We start from the raw sequence: 12,312 nt of genomic DNA, 5'->3' as shown, positions 1-12,312 counted from the left end.
ATATAGTCGTTGTTAAAGGATCTTTTATTAGCGGTCACCTAGGTATTCAGATATAGTCGTTGTTTAAGGATCTTTTGATAGCGGTCACCTAGGAATTCAGATACAGTCGTTGTTAAAGGATCTTTTATTAGCGGTCACCTAGGTATTCAGATATAGTCGTTGTTAAAGGATCTTTTGATAGCGGTCACTTAGGAATTCAGATACAGTCGTTGTTAAAGGATCTTTTATTAGCGGTCACCTAGGAATTCAGATAGAGTCGTTGTTAAATGATCTTTTGATAGCGGTCACCTAGGAATTCAGATACAGTCGTTGTTAAAGGATCTTTTGATAGCGGTCACCCAGGTTATTAAGATAGAGTCGTTGTTAAAGGATCTTTTGATAGCGGTCACCTAGGAATTCAGATATAGTCGTTGTTAAATGATCTTTTATTAGCGGTCACCTAGGAATTCAGATATAGTCGTTGTTAAAGGATCTTTTGATAGCGGTCACCTAGGAATTCAGATATAGTCGTTGTTAAAGGATCTTTTGATAGCGGTCACCCAGGTTATTAAGATAGAGTCGTTGTTAAAGGATCTTTTATTAGCGGTCACCTAGGAATTCAGATAGAGTCGTTGTTAAAGGATCTTTTATTAGCGGTCACCTAGGAATTCAGATATAGTCGTTGTTAAAGGATCTTTTGATAGTGGTCACCTAGGAATTCAGATACAGTCGTTGTTAAAGGATCTTTCATTAGCGGTCACCCAGGTTATTAAGATAGAGTCGTTGTTAAAGGATCTTTTGATAGCGGTCACCTAGGAATTCAGATACAGTCGTTGTTAAAGGATCTTTCATTAGCGGTCACCCAGGTTATTAAGATAGAGTCGTTGTTAAAGGATCTTTTGATAGCGGTCACCTAGGAATTCAGATATAGTCGTTGTTAAACGATCTTTTGATAGAGGTCACCTAGGAATTCAGATTTAGTCGTTGTTAAAGGATCTTTTGATAGCAGTCACCTAGGAATTCAGATATAGTCGTTGTTAAAGGATCTTTTGATAGCGGTCACCTAGGAATTCAGATATAGTCGTTGTTAAAGGATCTTTTGATAGCGGTCACCTAGGTATTCAGATACAGTCGTTGTTAAAGGATCTTTTGATAGCGGTCACCTAGGTATTCAGATATAGTCGTTGTTAAAGGATCTTTTGATAGCGGTCACCCAGGTTATTAAGATAGAGTCGTTGTTAAAGGATCTTTTGATAGCGGTCACCTAGGAATTCAGATATAGTCGTTGTTAAAGGATCTTTTATTAGCGGTCACCTAGGAATTCAGATAGAGTCGTTGTTAAAGGATCTTTTGATAGCGGTCACCTAGGAATTCAGATATAGTCGTTGTTAAAGGATCTTTTATTAGCGGTCACCTAGGTATTCAGATATAGTCGTTGTTAAAGGATCTTTTGATAGCGGTCACCTAGGAATTCAGATACAGTCGTTGTTAAAGGATCTTTTATTAGCGGTCACCTAGGAATTCAGATACAGTCGTTGTTAAAGGATCTTTTGATAGCGGTCACCTAGGAATTCAGATACAGTCGTTGTTAAAGGATCTTTTGATAACGGTCACCAAGTTATTAAGATAGAGTCGTTGTTAAAGGATCTTTTGATAGCGGTCACCTAGGAATTCAGATATAGTCGTTGTTAAAGAATCTTTTATTAGCGGTCACCTAGGAATTCAGATATAGTCGTTGTTAAAGGATCTTTTATTAGCGGTCACCTAGGAATTCAGATATAGTCGTTGTTAAAGGATCTTTTGATAGCGGTCACCCAGTTTATTAAGATAGAGTCGTTGTTAAAGGATCTTTTGATAGCGGTCACCTAGGAATTCAGATATAGTCGTTGTTAAAGGATCTTTTATTAGCGGTCACCCAGGTTATTAAGATAGAGTCGTTGTTAAAGGATCTTTTGATAGCGGTCACCTAGGAATTCAGATATAGTCGTTGTTAAAGGATCCTTTGATAGTGGTCACCTAGGAATTCAGATACAGTCGTTGTTAAAGGATCTTTTATTAGCGGCCACCCAGGTTATTAAGATAGAGTCGTTGTTAAAGGATCTTTTGATAGCGGTCACCTAGGAATTCAGATATAGTCGTTGTTAAAGGATCTTTTGATAGCGGTCACATAGGAATTCAGATACAGTCGTTGTTAAAGGATCTTTTATTAGCGGTCACCGAGGTTATTAAGATAGAGTCGATGTTAAAGGATCTTTTGACAGCGGTCACCTAGGAATTCAGATATAGTCGTTGTTAAAGGATCTTTTGATAGTGGTCACCTAGGAATTCAGATACAGTCGTTGTTAAAGGATCTTTTGATAGCGGTCACCTAGGAATTCAGATATAGTCGTTGTTAAAGGATCATTTGATAGTGGTCACCTAGGAATTCAGATACAGTCGTTGTTAAAGGATCATTTATTAGCGGCCACCCAGGTTATTAAGATAGAGTCGTTGTTAAAGGATCTTTTGATAGCGGTCACCTAGGAATTCAGATATAGTCGTTGTTAAAGGATCTTTTGATAGCGGTCACCTAGGAATTCAAATACAGTCGTTGCTAAAGGATCTTTTGATAGCGGTCACCTAGGAATTCAGATACAGTCGTTGTTAAAGGATCTTTTGATAGCGGTCACCCAGGTTATTAAGATAGAGTCGTTGTTAAAGGATCTTTCGATAGCGGTCACCTAGGAATTCAGATATAGTCGTTGTTAAATGATCTTCTATTAGCGGTCACCTAGGAATTCAGATATAGTCGTTGTTAAAGGATCTTTTGATAGCGGTCACCTAGGAATTCAGATATAGTCGTTGTTAAAGGATCTTTTGATAGCGGTCACCCAGGTTATTAAGATAGAGTCGTTGTTAAAGGATCTTTTGATAGCGGTCACCTAGGAATTCAGATATAGTCGTTGTTAAATGATCTTTTGATAGCGGTCACCCAGGTTATTAAGATAGAGTCGATGTTAAAGGATCTTTTGATAGCGGTCACCTAGGAATTCAGATATAGTCGTTGTTAAAGGATCTTTTATTAGCGGTCACCTAGGAATTCAGATATAGTCGTTGTTAAAGGATCTTTTGATAGTGGTTACCTAGGAATTCAGATACAGTCGTTGTTAAAGGATCTTTCATTAGCGGTCACCCAGGTTATTAAGATAGAGTCGTTGTTAAAGGATCTTTTGATAGCGGTCACCTAGGAGTTCAGATATAGTCGTTGTTAAAGGATCTTTTATTAGCGGTCACCTAAGTATTCAGATATAGTCGTTGTTAAAGGATCTTTTGATAGCGGTTACCTAGGAATTCAGATATAGTCGTTGTTAAAGGATCTTTTGATAGCAGTCACCTAGGAATTCAGATATAGTCGTTGTTAAAGGATCTTTTGATAGCGGTCACCTAGGAATTCAGATATAGTCGTTGTTAAAGGATCTTTTGATAGCGGTCACCTAGGAATTCAGATATAGTCGTTGTTAAATGATCTTTTATAAGCGGTCACCTAGGAATTCAGATATAGTCGTTGTTAAAGGATCTTTTGATAGCGGTCACCTAGGAATTCAGATATAGTCGTTGTTAAAGGATCTTTTGATAGCGGTCACCCAGGTTATTAAGATAGAGTCGTTGTTAAAGGATCTTTTATTAGCGGTCACCTAGGAATTCAGATAGAGTCGTTGTTAAAGGATCTTTTATTAGCGGTCACCTAGGAATTCAGATATAGTCGTTGTTAAAGGATCTTTGATAGTGGTCACCTAGGAATTCAGATACAGTCGTTGTTAAAGGATCTTTCATTAGCGGTCACCCAGGTTATTAAGATAGAGTCGTTGTTAAAGGATCTTTTGATAGCGGTCACCTAGGAATTCAGATACAGTCGTTGTTAAAGGATCTTTCATTAGCGGTCACCCAGGTTATTAAGATAGAGTCGTTGTTAAAGGATCTTTTGATAGCGGTCACCTAGGAATTCAGATATAGTCGTTGTTAAAGGATCTTTTGATAGAGGTCACCTAGGAATTCAGATTTAGTCGTTGTTAAAGGATCTTTTGATAGCAGTCACCTAGGAATTCAGATATAGTCGTTGTTAAAGGATCTTTTGATAGCGGTCACCTAGGAATTCAGATATAGTCGTTGTTAAAGGATCTTTTGATAGCGGTCACCTAGGTATTCAGATACAGTCGTTGTTAAAGGATCTTTTGATAGCGGTCACCTAGGTATTCAGATATAGTCGTTGTTAAAGGATCTTTTGATAGCGGTCACCCAGGTTATTAAGATAGAGTCGTTGTTAAAGGATCTTTTGATAGCGGTCACCTAGGAATTCAGATATAGTCGTTGTTAAAGGATCTTTTATTAGCGGTCACCTAGGAATTCAGATAGAGTCGTTGTTAAAGGATCTTTTGATAGCGGTCACCTAGGAATTCAGATATAGTCGTTGTTAAAGGATCTTTTATTAGCGGTCACCTAGGTATTCAGATATAGTCGTTGTTAAAGGATCTTTTGATAGCGGTCACCTAGGAATTCAGATACAGTCGTTGTTAAAGGATCTTTTATTAGCGGTCACCTAGGAATTCAGATACAGTCGTTGTTAAAGGATCTTTTGATAGCGGTCACCTAGGAATTCAGATACAGTCGTTGTTAAAGGATCTTTTGATAACGGTCACCAAGTTATTAAGATAGAGTCGTTGTTAAAGGATCTTTTGATAGCGGTCACCTAGGAATTCAGATATAGTCGTTGTTAAAGAATCTTTTATTAGCGGTCACCTAGGAATTCAGATATAGTCGTTGTTAAAGGATCTTTTATTAGCGGTCACCTAGGAATTCAGATATAGTCGTTGTTAAAGGATCTTTTGATAGCGATCACCCAGTTTATTCAGATAGAGTCGTTGTTAAAGGATCTTTTGATAGCGGTCACCTAGGAATTCAGATATAGTCGTTGTTAAAGGATCTTTTATTAGCGGTCACCCAGGTTATTAAGATAGAGTCGTTGTTAAAGGATCTTTTGATAGCGGTCACCTAGGAATTCAGATATAGTCGTTGTTAAAGGATCCTTTGATAGTGGTCACCTAGGAATTCAGATACAGTCGTTGTTAAAGGATCTTTTATTAGCGGCCACCCAGGTTATTAAGATAGAGTCGTTGTTAAAGGATCTTTTGATAGCGGTCACCTAGGAATTCAGATATAGTCGTTGTTAAAGGATCTTTTGATAGCGGTCACCTAGGAATTCAGATACAGTCGTTGTTAAAGGATCTTTTATTAGCGGTCACCGAGGTTATTAAGATAGAGTCGATGTTAAAGGATCTTTTGACAGCGGTCACCTAGGAATTCAGATATAGTCGTTGTTAAAGGATCCTTTGATAGTGGTCACCTAGGAATTCAGATACAGTCGTTGTTAAAGGATCTTTTGATAGCGGTCACCTAGGAATTCAGATATAGTCGTTGTTAAAGGATCATTTGATAGTGGTCACCTAGGAATTCAGATACAGTCGTTGTTAAAGGATCTTTTATTAGCGGCCACCCAGGTTATTAAGATAGAGTCGTTGTTAAAGGATCTTTTGATAGCGGTCACCTAGGAATTCAGATATAGTCGTTGTTAAAGGATCTTTTGATAGCGGTCACCTAGGAATTCAAATACAGTCGTTGTTAAAGGATCTTTTGATAGCGGTCACCTAGGAATTCAGATACAGTCGTTGTTAAAGGATCTTTTGATAGCGGTCACCCAGGTTATTAAGATAGAGTCGTTGTTAAAGGATCTTTCGATAGCGGTCACCTAGGAATTCAGATATAGTCGTTGTTAAATGATCTTTTATTAGCGGTCACCTAGGAATTCAGATATAGTCGTTGTTAAAGGATCTTTTGATAGCGGTCACCTAGGAATTCAGATATAGTCGTTGTTAAAGGATCTTTTGATAGCGGTCACCCAGGTTATTAAGATAGAGTCGTTGTTAAAGGATCTTTTGATAGCGGTCACCTAGGAATTCAGATATAGTCGTTGTTAAATGATCTTTTGATAGCGGTCACACAGGTTATTAAGATAGAGTCGATGTTAAAGGATCTTTTGATAGCGGTCAGCTAGGAATTCAGATATAGTCGTTGTTAAAGGATCTTTTATTAGCGGTCACCTAGGAATTCAGATATAGTCGTTGTTAAAGGATCTTTTGATAGTGGTTACCTAGGAATTCAGATACAGTCGTTGTTAAAGGATCTTTCATTAGCGGTCACCCAGGTTATTAAGATAGAGTCGTTGTTAAAGGATCTTTTGATAGCGGTCACCTAGGAATTCAGATATAGTCGTTTTTAAAGGATCTTTTGATAGAGGTCACCTAGGAATTCAGATTTAGTCGTTGTTAAAGGATATTTTGATAGCGGTCACCTAGGAATTCAGATATAGTCGTTGTTAAATGATCTTTTGATAGCGGTCACCTAGGAATTCAGATATAGTCGTTGTTAAACGATCTTTTGATAGAGGTCACCTAGGAATTCAGATTTAGTCGTTGTTAAAGGATCTTTTGATAGCGGTCACCTAGGAATTCAGATATAGTCGTTGTTAAAGGATCTTTTGATAGCGGTCACCTAGGAATTCAGATATAGTCGTTGTTAAAGGATCTTTTGATAGCGGTCACCTAGGTATTCAGATAAAGTCGTTATTAAAGGATCTTTTGATAGCGGTCACCTAGGTATTCAGATATAGTCGTTGTTAAAGGATCTTTTGATAGCGGTCACCTAGATATTCAGATATAGTCGTTGTTAAAGGATCTTTTGATAGCGGTCACCTAGGAATTCAGATATAGTCGTTGTTAAAGGAACTTTTATTAGCGGTCACCTAGGAATTCAGATAGAGTCGTTGTTAAAGGATCTTTTGATAGCGGTCACCTAGGAGTTCAGATATAGTCGTTGTTAAAGGATCTTTTATTAGCGGTCACCTAAGTATTCAGATATAGTCGTTGTTAAAGGATCTTTTGATAGCGGTTACCTAGGAATTCAGATATAGTCGTTGTTAAAGGATCTTTTGATAGCAGTCACCTAGGAATTCAGATATAGTCGTTGTTAAAGGATCTTTTGATAGCGGTCACCTAGGTATTCAGATACAGTCGTTGTTAAAGGATCTTTTGATAGCGGTCACCTAGGTATTCAGATATAGTCGTTGTTAAAGGATCTTTTGATAGCGGTCACCCAGGTTATTAAGATAGAGTCGTTGTTAAAGGATCTTTTGATAGCGGTCACCTAGGAATTCAGATATAGTCGTTGTTAAAGGATCTTTTATTAGCGGTCACCTAGGAATTCAGATAGAGTCGTTGTTAAAGGATCTTTTGATAGCGGTCACCTAGGAATTCAGATATAGTCGTTGTTAAAGGATCTTTTATTAGCGGTCACCTAGGTATTCAGATATAGTCGTTGTTAAAGGATCTTTTGATAGCGGTCACCTAGGAATTCAGATACAGTCGTTGTTAAAGGATCTTTTATTAGCGGTCACCTAGGAATTCAGATACAGTCGTTGTTAAAGGATCTTTTGATAGCGGTCACCTAGGAATTCAGATACAGTCGTTGTTAAAGGATCTTTTGATAACGGTCACCAAGTTATTAAGATAGAGTCGTTGTTAAAGGATCTTTTGATAGCGGTCACCTAGGAATTCAGATATAGTCGTTGTTAAAGAATCTTTTATTAGCGGTCACCTAGGAATTCAGATATAGTCGTTGTTAAAGGATCTTTTATTAGCGGTCACCTAGGAATTCAGATATAGTCGTTGTTAAAGGATCTTTTGATAGCGATCACCCAGTTTATTAAGATAGAGTCGTTGTTAAAGGATCTTTTGATAGCGGTCACCTAAGTATTCAGATATAGTCGTTGTTAAAGGATCTTTTGATAGCGGTCACCTAGGAATTCAGATACAGTCGTTGTTAAAGGATCTTTTATTAGCGGTCACCTAGGAATTCAGATATAGTCGTTGTTAAAGGATCTTTTGATAGCGGTCACCTAGGAATTCAGATACAGTCGTTGTTAAAGGATCTTTTGATAACGGTCACCCAGGTTATTAAGATAGAGTCGTTGTTAAAGGATCTTTTGATAGCGGTCACCTAGGAATTCAGATATAGTCGTTGTTAAAGGATCTTTTGATAGCGGTCACCTAGGAATTCAGATATAGTCGTTGTTAAAGGATCTTTTATTAGCGGTCACCTAGGAATTCAGATATAGTCGTTGTTAAAGGATCTTTTGATAGCGGTCACCCAGTTTATTAAGATAGAGTCGTTGTTAAAGGATCTTTTGATAGCGGTCACCTAGGAATTCAGATACAGTCGTTGTTAAAGGATCTTGTAATAGCGGTCACCCAGGTTATTAAGATAGAGTCGTTGTTAAAGGATCTTTTGATAGCGGTCACCTAGGAATTCAGATATAGTCGTTGTTAAAGGATTCTTTGATAGTGGTCACCTAGGAATTCAGATACAGTCGTTGTTAAAGGATCTTTTATTAGCGGTCACCCAGGTTATTAAGATAGAGTCGTTGTTAAAGGATCTTTTGATAGCGGTCACCTAGGAATTCAGATATAGTCGTTGTTAAAGGATCTTTTAATAGCGGTCACCTAGGAATTCAGATACAGTCGTTGTTAAAGGATCTTTTGATAGCGGTCACCTAGGAATTCAGATACAGTCCTTGTTAAAGGATCTTTTGATAGCGGTCACCCAGGTTATTAAGATATAGTCGTTGTTAAAGGATCTTTCGATAGCGGTCACCTAGGAATTCAGATATAGTCGTTGTTAAATGATCTTTTATTAGCGGTCACCTAGGAATTCAGATATAGTCGTTGTTAAAGGATCTTTTGATAGCGGTCACCTAGGAATTCAGATATAGTCGTTGTTAAAGGATCTTTTGATAGCGGTCACCCAGGTTATTAAGATAGAGTCGTTGTTAAAGGATCTTTTGATAGCGGTCACCTAGGAATTCAGATATAGTCGTTGTTAAATGATCTTTTGATAGCGGTCACCCAGGTTATTAAGATAGAGTCGATGTTAAAGGATCTTTTGATAGCGGTCACCTAGGAATTCAGATATAGTCGTTGTTAAAGGATCTTTTATTAGCGGTCACCTAGGAATTCAGATATAGTCGTTGTTAAAGGATCTTTTGATAGCGGTCACCCAGTTTATTAAGATAGAGTCGTTGTTAAAGGATCTTTTGATAGCGGTCACCTAGGAATTCAGATACAGTCGTTGTTAAAGGATCTTGTAATAGCGGTCACCCAGGTTATTAAGATAGAGTCGTTGTTAAAGGATCTTTTGATAGCGGTCACCTAGGAATTCAGATATAGTCGTTGTTAAAGGATTCTTTGATAGTGGTCACCTAGGAATTCAGATACAGTCGTTGTTAAAGGATCTTTTATTAGCGGTCACCCAGGTTATTAAGATAGAGTCGTTGTTAAAGGATCTTTTGATAGCGGTCACCTAGGAATTCAGATATAGTCGTTGTTAAAGGATCTTTTAATAGCGGTCACCTAGGAATTCAGATACAGTCGTTGTTAAAGGATCTTTTGATAGCGGTCACCTAGGAATTCAGATACAGTCCTTGTTAAAGGATCTTTTGATAGCGGTCACCCAGGTTATTAAGATAGAGTCGTTGTTAAAGGATCTTTCGATAGCGGTCACCTAGGAATTCAGATATAGTCGTTGTTAAATGATCTTTTATTAGCGGTCACCTAGGAATTCAGATATAGTCGTTGTTAAAGGATCTTTTGATAGCGGTCACCTAGGAATTCAGATATAGTCGTTGTTAAAGGATCTTTTGATAGCGGTCACCCAGGTTATTAAGATAGAGTCGTTGTTAAAGGATCTTTTGATAGCGGTCACCTAGGAATTCAGATATAGTCGTTGTTAAATGATCTTTTGATAGCGGTCACCCAGGTTATTAAGATAGAGTCGATGTTAAAGGATCTTTTGATAGCGGTCACCTAGGAATTCAGATATAGTCGTTGTTAAAGGATCTTTTATTAGCGGTCACCTAGGAATTCAGATATAGTCGTTGTTAAAGGATCTTTTGATAGCGGTCACCTAGGTAACTAGATATAGTCGTTGTTAAAGGATCTTTTGATAGCGGTCACCTAGGAATTCAGATATAGTCGTTGTTAAAGGATCTTTTGATAGCGGTCACCCAGGTTATTAAGATAGAGTCGTTGTTCAAGGATCTTTTGATAGCGGTCACCTAGGAATTCAGATATAGTCGTTGTTAAATGATCTTTTGATAGCGGTCACCCAGGTTATTAAGATAGAGTCGATGTTAAAGGATCTTTTGATAGCGGTCACCTAGGAATTCAGATATAGTCGTTGTTAAAGGATCTTTTATTAGCGGTCACCTAGGAATTCAGATATAGTCGTTGTTAAAGGATCTTTTGATAGCGGTCGCCCAGTTTATTAAGATAGAGTCGTTGTTAAAGGATCTTTTGATAGCGGTCACCTAGGAATTCAGATACAGTCGTTGTTAAAGGATCTTTTATTAGCGGTCACCTAGGAATTCAGATAGAGTCGTTGTTAAAGGATCTTTTGATAGCGGTCACCTAGGAATTCAGATATAGTCGTTGTTAAAGGATCTTTTGATAGCGGTCACCTAGGAATTCAGATACAGTCGTTGTTAAAGGATCTTTTATTAGCGGTCACCTAGGAATTCAGATAGAGTCGTTGTTGAAGGATCTTTTGATAGCGGTCACCTAGGAATTCAGATACAGTCGTTGTTAAAGGATCTTTTGATAGCGGTCACCCAGGTCATTAAGATATAGTCGTTGTTGAAGGATCTTTTGATAGCGGTCACCTAGGAATTCAGATATGGTCGTTGTTAAAGGATCTTTTGATAGCGGTCACCCAGGTCATTAAGATATAGTTGTTGTTAAAGGATCTTTTGATAGCGGTCACCTAGGAATTCAGATATGGTCGTTGTTAAAGGATCTTTTGATAGCGGTCACCTAGGAATTCAGATATAGTCGTTGTTAAAGGATCTTCTGATAGCGGTCACCTAGGAATTCAGATATAGTCGTTGTTAAAGGATCTTTTGATAGCGGTCACCCAGTTTATTAAGATAGAGTCGTTGTTAAAGGATCTTTTGATAGCGGTCACCTAGGAATTCAGATATAGTCGTTGTTAAAGGATCTTTTGATAGCGGTCACCCAGGTTATTAAGATAGGGTCGTTGTTAAAGGATCTTTTGATAGCGGTCACCTAGGAATTCAGATAAAGTCGTTGTTAAAGGATCTTTTATTAGCGGTCACCTAGGAATTCAGATATAGTCGTTGTTAAAGGATCTTTTGATAGTGGTCACCTAGGAATTAAGATACAGTCGTTGTTAAAGGATCTTTTATTAGCGGTCACCCAGGTTATTAAGATAGGGTCGTTGTTCAAGGATCTTTTGATAGCGGTCACCTAGGAATTCAGATATAGTCGTTGTTAAAGGATCTTTTGATAGCGGTCACCTAGGAATTCAGATACAGTCGTTGTTAAAGGATCTTTTATTAGCGGTCACCCAGGAATTCAGATATAGTCGTTGTTAAAGGATCTTTTATTAGCGGTCACCCAGGTTATTAAGATAGAGTCGTTGTTACAGGATCTTCTTATAGCGGTCACTTAGGTTATTAAGTAAGAATCGTTGTTACAGGATCTTCTAACAGCCTTCACCTGTGTTATTAAGATACAGTCGTTGTTGCAGGATCTTTAAATCGCCATCACTTAAGTTATTAAAATAGAGTCGTTTTTACAGGATCTTTAAATCGATATCACTTTAGTTAATAAAATAGAGTCGTTGTTACAGGATCTTTAAATCGACATCACTTTAGTTATTAAATTGGGTCGTGTTACAGGATCATCTTATAGCCGCCACCAAGGATAAATTACATCCCATTGTGGCATGATATTCTTAGTAAACCATACCTAGTAAAACACTTGTGTACTGATATCTTAAAACGAAAATGCGGGGTTTCTTCACACATTAAACATCCACGTTATTGTACGTGACCTGAATTGAATAGCGTCATTTATGGTTTGATTGGCGCATACGTTTAATTAAAACTTACTTTGATTATTAGTTTACCAGGGGCTATTTCGTGATTTAATATTATAACCGTACGTGTTTTAAGATCAATATAATATTATTAATAATATATATGAAGGTACTTTATTCTGAATGTTTTTTTTGTTTAAATAACTGCATTGGAGTCGTCGATTATACGGTACAGTTCTCGACAATAACGGCTTTGGTGCTGTCCAAAGGGCTGGAAGTATTTTGCACGTGGTCGCCATGCATCCGGGCCTGTCCACGTATGATTATATATGTATATTGTCACACCTAACG

Source organism: Mya arenaria, chromosome 13 (genome assembly GCF_026914265.1).
Source record: "Mya arenaria isolate MELC-2E11 chromosome 13, ASM2691426v1".
Taxonomy (NCBI): domain Eukaryota; kingdom Metazoa; phylum Mollusca; class Bivalvia; order Myida; family Myidae; genus Mya; species Mya arenaria.
Note: the sequence above shows the minus strand (reverse complement) of the source record.